Raw genomic sequence first — 7,618 nt, forward strand, 5'->3', positions numbered from 1 at the left:
GAAATGAAAAGCCTTTATATCCTCCACACACTAATCTTTGACTCAAAAGCCGTGCAAAATATTTCAAATAGAGACATCATTACGGTCACACTGTAATGGAGATGTGAGAAATTGAGCTTGGCGGCCTTAAGGGCTTCAGGATATCTTGTGTATTTCTAAATGATTGCACTTTAATACTGCATTAAATGACCTCATTCCATAAACACAACAAATCTTCCTTCGTTTCTATTGAATTCAGTGTTTTTGTGGAGAGCATTGATTCATAGCAAATGCCTTTTCATGGTTATTTGCAAGATAAACACCCTATTTGCACATGTACAGATGTATTTAATCCACTCATGTTGACATTTTAAACACACTTCAACTGGATCCTAGTTTGGATGCAATGAAGAAGTTAGCATTAGCTTGTCTCTTGCTCGTACGCTGGGTTCTTTGGTCAGCACTCATCGTCCTTATAACCCATAAAAGACGGCGCTCTGCGCCGACGCTTGCTTTCACGTGTCAGTTTAAGTAAGAAAAACCTCAACATGACTCTGCAACAGTTTGCACAGCCAACACAAGTCATGTTGCAGTCATGGACTGAAGCTGCAAAAGCCCGTTTTTCAGCCCACCGTCAACATGTTTGGACAGAATTTCGGATTCATTGGTCCATTTGGACCTCCAGTCATTTGCTCGTTTTTTTGCATTTTATTCTTAGCTTGCTCTTCTACTGCTGTCCATCTGCCTGAGCATGATGAGAAGAGCTGTTTGTTCGGAGATGATGTGTTCCATCATCTCTTGTGATTCTGCTGGGATGGTATTTACAGGCGTAATCAGCCACCTGTCATGTGGAAGAATATGCGTCGTCTTCATCTGATCCCTGCGTATCTTAGGCATGGATTGTTCTCCTGATGGCAGTCCACGTGAAATGTCTCCAATATGGTGTGTGAAAAATGGCAGTGAGATCAGTGAACCCTGCTGGGATGGTATGTCGAAGGATGGTATTGTTATACGGGATTTTTCTCATTGTCTGTGGTTTCTGCAAAGACACTTTACCCTTTCTGCAATCTATCATAATCACATGCATGTGTTGGTCCGATCAAATTAAGACTTTCTAGAACTTTCAGAACCAACTATTACGAGCTTCACTTGAGTGCATGTTGTTTAAGTTGCATGTATCATGAAACATGTTTGGGGAAAATGCATCATGGATTCAAACCTTCGCACCAAGTACTTTTTTAAAATTATTTATTGGTGTACCTTGTGTATCAATCAATCCAGTCTGTTTGTAAAGCACACTTGTACAGCAGTTAATGTGCTTTACATTATTGAAAAAAAGACAAATATAAAAAGTTATGAACACAACATACAGTCGACAATTGTGAAAACCAGAGAGAAACATTGCATTTTAACGAGTCACCAGTTGCGTGTCGAATATATCGGTCAATGTTCCGTTTATTACGGTTCAAAAGCAACTCTGAGTTCCTTTAAAGCAAAGCTTCTAGGATCTCAGTGTTTCCGCGTAATCATTATTATTTGCAAATGAATAATGATTGTGAAATGATTGCAAAATTGTGACGTGTTGGAAGCAAATCTCTTACCCTAACTATTTTTACAGCTGTTAATCAGTTCATTTTTCGACAGACCTTTCCACATGACGTCCTGCAATGAATGTTATGGGCTACATTGTAAATGTCTAAATTTACATACATGTTTGAATAAAATTATAATGGCTTCTGTAAAACACTGGATTATTGTGAGTGCCTTTACTGACAAACCTGCAGTATCAGTGCCTGGTGCTAAATCAGCAAGCGTGTGACGAAAGGGGTAGATTTTCATATTTTTTACTTCATCGCAACACGATTCTTGACTGATAAGCACAATTAAGCGCCCCAAAGAGCAAAGGGAAGCTCGGGCGCACTTCCAAAGGATGGAAAGGAGAGACATAAACTGTGAGAAAACGAGAAACTGGAACTAAAAGGACAGCTAAAGAGAAATAAGGAAGGAGCAATGCACCTTGGGGATCGCATTTGTGAAGATGAGAGCGGGACTGACATGCAGAACAGCCTGTTAGAGGAGGAAATGTAGAGGAGCACGAAGGAGAGGGGGTGTTGGTGCCCCGAGGTCGTTCCTTTCAGCAAAACTAATTTAATTGCCTCGTTAAGAGAGATCTGGGTTCTTTCCTCTTGATTGCTTGGCTAAACAGACAAGTCCTGCTAAGGTGAGAAATACAGGGTCCATTTGAACTTAAAACACACAGCGGCCACACAAACTGGCACAGATTGCTTCACACATGAACATGTGAATGAGCATGTGTGTTTAGGTCGTAGATTTCCATATATGGAAGCGGAGACATAAATGTGGACAAACACAAAATTTGTCAGACAGACGTTTGCATGCTTTATATTTATGCTCCTTCATTTACACACAAACACTGATTCTGGAAATCATGCATTCACTGCAGTTTATTAATGAGAACTGAGACCAAACAGCTGTCAGTGTGTGTGTGTGTGTGTGTCTCTGCGTTTGTGTGTAGTGCGCGGAGTGATTCAGATACAGACAGTGATCTGTGTTTAGCGAAAAAGCTTTTAATTTCAGGAGTCTTGAAGGGAACCCAGCTTGAAGATTTCTCACACACACGCACACAGCTGTGTGACCTCTCTGTCACTCCACCTACGCCCTGCGTACCCACGGACAGCTTTGTCCACAAACTCCCTGCAACATTTTAATTTCCCACAAGGCTCTTCTGCTCTCTGTCTCCGTTCCTTCGGCCGTTCAAGTGAATTCATTGCTGTTCGTTTCCGCTGCGCTGCACATGTGTTCATGATTAAAACCGAAGCCGGAAAATAGAGAGACTGCGTAAACATTTGATTAATAAACTTTCATGGTGGAAATTTGCCTTTGGACAAAACCACAAATAGTTTGCAGACGCTTTCCAGCGAAAGGTACGTGGCTCTCAAAATGTTCTGCAAATTAAAATTAGAAATGATTGTGTGCCTTTGTGTTTGACTCCATGTTATTTAATATGAGTCAAAGGCACATTTGTGGTCATTACTAGAAGCATATAGCATAAAGAGTAATAAACATTGCACAGTTGGATAACATCACAGTCTACTCTGTTTCGTGTCATCTGGGATATTGTGATGCACGTTCCACACGTCGAACCGAAACCTCCCTGGACTTGTTCCAGTCTGTACAAAATGAGGCGGCCAGCAAAGTTAGAAAACTATTTCTCCTTTCCCCTTCACTTTGCAGTGCTGCACATCCAAATACAAGGGTTAAGGTAGCAAAACAAACTGCGGGAATGTCACTTTAAAATCAGACGTTTAGCCTGCAGCTTGATATTTTGCTTGTGAAACAGGCTTCGAAAACATCACCGAATTGCTTTGTGCACTTTTGCATTGCAGAGGCTTTTCACCCGCAGATTCTCATGCACATAACACTCAGTTAATCTTTCCAATCAAGCCACATTATCCATCTGTAAGTGTGCACTTCCTGTATTCACCTGCCACAAATTAATTTCAGTCAGATAATATTGATTATCTAGTTAGTGGGGATAAACATCCACACTGAAGAACCAAGCGGGTGATTCTCTTAGAGAACTGTCTCAGGGCTCTTCTCATTAGCATCGCTTTCCACCTGTCTGTCTCAGCGCCACTCACTGCAGAGAAACTAAAAATTTTAAAGCCACCCTGAACACAAAGGAGGGAAACTGAGCTGAGGCAGAAAAACCGGGGTGGGAGAGGATGAGGGGATCAGAGAGACAGAAACGGAAAAAAATGAAAATATATGAGGGAATACGCAAACAGGGTGCAGTGTGAGGGGAGGAAATAATTGAAAAGCTCAAGAAACGGATGGGGGAATGATGAAGGGAGAGCGCAAACTAGGTAGAAGTGAAGATGGGTGAGGAAAGAGAAAGGCAGAAACCAAATTTCAGGAAGCAACATAAAGCAGACGCACAGCTCGCCGGTGACTCACCTGGTGCTGATGTGTTTGGTTTAATCAGCCTTACTGAGGAGGAATTTGGCTCGGTTTGAATCAGAAAAGTCTCGCACATCACAGTTGTGAGCAGTTCTGTGCACAAAAGCTTTGTATTTTATTTTTGCTTGAATGTGGAAAATATTTAAAGGTGGTATGAGATTGAATTTACAATTTCACACCACCTTTAATTACTTGGACTGAAGAGCAGAAGACTCGCGACAGTGCAGAAGATGCAACGCCAAGTCGAAACTTACTTAGACACCAGTTTTCATGTGTTCATGTTAATCAATCTCAGTTCTTTTCAAGCTTGATCAGTGAATTTTCCACTTCAAAGTGACGCTGAAAGCAGAGAAGTAATCCATAAAACAAAGACAGGATAATGATCTCTCTCGAAGTTGAGACTGAAGCCTCAGCGTTGGTGGCAGGTTTAGATGTTTTAAATCAATTTGAATCCCTGATTACATGCCGATATCTGCCGGAAATTAGAAATGAGTCATTCCTGAAATACGTGATGGAAACTTTTAAAGCCTATTCAGGTGCTGGATTATTATCACATCAGCTTATATTTCATTCTTGCTGCCAGTGAAAACGCTCACATGTCAGCTTAGTTACAAGGACAGGATGGATTTTCGACCAATTATGTGAACTATGTTCATATAAAGCAGCTCATAGCTTTTCCTCCCATCAGCACATCGAGGTCAATGCATCACATAAACGCTGCTGACCTCAGTCAGTATTTCAGTTATCTCTGTGGCAGTCGCGGAGTCTGTTGGTTGAATCAACCAAATTGCTGCTCAGTTTAGCTTTTTCCGGGATTCTGGCGGGGTTGGAGGGGTGAGCGTTGCTTTTAAAAGCTCGATTTGTGCCCGTGTGTGTTTACTCCTCAGGCAGGGGTCCAGAGCACATATCACGCTGCTATGGCAACTGGGCCGGCACCCCCCCATCTCTCCTTTGTGGCAAGTGCGCTAACCCACAGACAAATGAGCACACGCTCAGACAAGCGCCATAAGGCTCTTCTTCGGGTGATGCACTCAGTTTTCAACTTGATTCCAGAGGATTTGCTACACTGGGACAGGAAGTGACACGAGAGAGGTTAACAGGACCAGCGCGAGGTCAGAGCCACTGACGCACTTATGATGTTAATCTGTAACTGCATCTGAACATCTACAAACAAAACACATTTCAAAAACATTCACTTGTTTTTCCACTTGATTAAAAAAAAAAATCCAAAAAAAATCAAGCATTCATTTGCTCTGGACGCCAATATGCTTGAGAGCGGATGACTCACTTCCATTACTAATTCAGCGTTGCTCATCCAAACCGCGACGCTCTGCTTTTATCTGTGACAGTTCTGCTGATGCAGTGCACCCCTGCTGCCAGCCGCACCACCAGCCTCCACTGCGCACACCATTTCATTTGGCCTCCAGATGTGTCGTAGTAATTAGTCTGTTTAATGGCTGAGGATGTGAGCGAAGTGCCCACATTGCTACTGTTTATGTTTTGTTTTTTTTCTAATACACAAAACACCTACTTCTCACCCACAGCCCTCTGCAGCCGATTAGAGAAAGCACACAAAAAGTTTCAAGCAAGCAAATAAAAGCTCATGAAATGAAACTTAATTTAATGTTGGTTTTGTGGCTGATGTGTTTGCATCATCTTTTGCTGCGACTATGAGTTTTCTGTTTTGTGCGACTTTTCAAAAGGCCTTTCAAGACTTTATTTAGTCTGAACGCAAATCATCAGAAAAGGTCAGAACCGACAGGATTGTCCAGCGAACCTGATATGAACTTTATAAATGTTATTTCACGTGAAGTACACATTTCTCTATGCAGATAAACAGGACTGCACTTTGTTATAGTTTAGCAAAAACTGTATGTACACACACAGTTTTGATGACTAAACCACCAGGTGAATTTTGTGTCAATAATTTGATTCCTCTCACCATTTACAGACTCACTTGTTATTTATTTTCACGTGTGCCGATTACTTGGGTTGTTGCCAAAAAACCCACGATGTTAATTTTATGCCAGAGGCCCCATCAGAGCGGCAGAGACCGAGAAAACATGTCAGAGTGTCTGACCCATATTTTACCCACTGTTTAAATACAGAGGTCGTCTCACGTAAATGCACTTTTGAAAAATGAAACATTGGGCTGACTAGAAATTACTGAAATGCCAACAGCTCTTCAAAGTGTGCGAGAAGGCCTGGGAGGTGGGGAAGGTCTGCCTGTGGGATACTCAGACGATGGAGATTGATATAAAATGAATGCAAGTGGTGCTAAAGCACGGAGAAAGAGAGAGACAGACAGAGAGGGAGTTGAGATTGGTCTGCCCCCCCGCCCCTGTCGGAAGATTGAGGATTAACCATGGAAAGGCACTTTTCTGGATTAATTTCAGTGGCTAGAGTGAATCATTTTGAGGCACTTTATTCAGATGTGTGCATCATTTAGCCATCTGTTCTTTCGGGACAAACTTAAGTGATGTCATTCGCAGCTAAACTTTCGATGGAGGAGGTTGGTTCCCATATTCCCTGCAAGCTGTTGAAGCCTGAGGGTGCTGCATGGGGGATGCAAAGAGAACAAGTTGTTCATTGAAATGTGCAAATCTGTCTGGTCATCATTATTATTATTTTTGTGTGTGTGTGTGTGTGTGTGTGTGTGTGTGTGTGTGTGTGTGTGTATGTGTGTGTGTGTGTGTGTGTGTGGGTGTGTGTGTGTGTGTGTGTGTGTGTGTGTGTGTGAGATAATGAACCAGAACAAACCGGGAAGGAGACGAGTTGGTCTGTATTGAGGCTGCTAATAAAACAGTCTCAATTGAGGTGCACAATTTCTTTAGCTAAGATAATATCCTTTGTTACATCATGCACTTTGCTTGGTTGGCGCAGCGTAGGTCAGGCATGATCTATTTCCACATTCTGCCTTCGGGAAAGTAAAAACCCTTCGCTGTTCCCTCATTAGCGCCATCAGCCATCTGCTTATAACAGCATCGGTGAAGTCTGGTGATCTGCATGTACCACATATCCTTTCCTTCAGAGAAGTGCCTGTTTTATGTCTTTCTGCTGTGAAGAGCAACAACTGAAGAGGGAATCTGTATTTATTCAAACAATAATAAAGCATCCACTTTGGCACGTGTGGAATGGGATTAAAGCAAAGGCCTTACCTTGCATTTAAATGGTGAAGGAAAACAAACTGCCTCGGGTAAACAAGACTCTGGCGTCACGCTCTCCTGCTTCAGATGCTGCAGGATCCATAACTTGATCTCAAGACAGGCCAAAATATTCAGTTTCAACAAAACTTCTGGTGTTTACGTTTTGGTTTTCTGACTTCCGGTGGACATTGTTGCTTTTAGAGTCTGACCATTTGAGTTCAGATTTCTCAGTCCAAAAGCATGCATGTTGGGTGAAATAGTTTTTCTAAATTCCCCTCAGGAGCGAGGGTGTTGTCCTGTGTGTCTCTGTATCCATGTGAGGGACTTGCGACCTGCTGAGTCCCTCCACAGCCCCGCGTCGATAAGCCGGTGTAGACGACATTCAGCTGCTACTTTCTCTTTTTCATTTTTTACCTAATTTCTGTCCGTTGGTCTTTTGTCATCCACTCCCACACATCAGGTGATTCTTTGTACTTTCCCAGATAAACGTTCCTCATTGTTTTTTTGTTTCC

The sequence above is a fragment of the Poeciliopsis prolifica genome, unplaced genomic scaffold, assembly GCF_027474105.1.
Source record: "Poeciliopsis prolifica strain line A6 unplaced genomic scaffold, Auburn_PproV2 SCAFFOLD020, whole genome shotgun sequence".
NCBI classification, from domain to species: domain Eukaryota; kingdom Metazoa; phylum Chordata; class Actinopteri; order Cyprinodontiformes; family Poeciliidae; genus Poeciliopsis; species Poeciliopsis prolifica.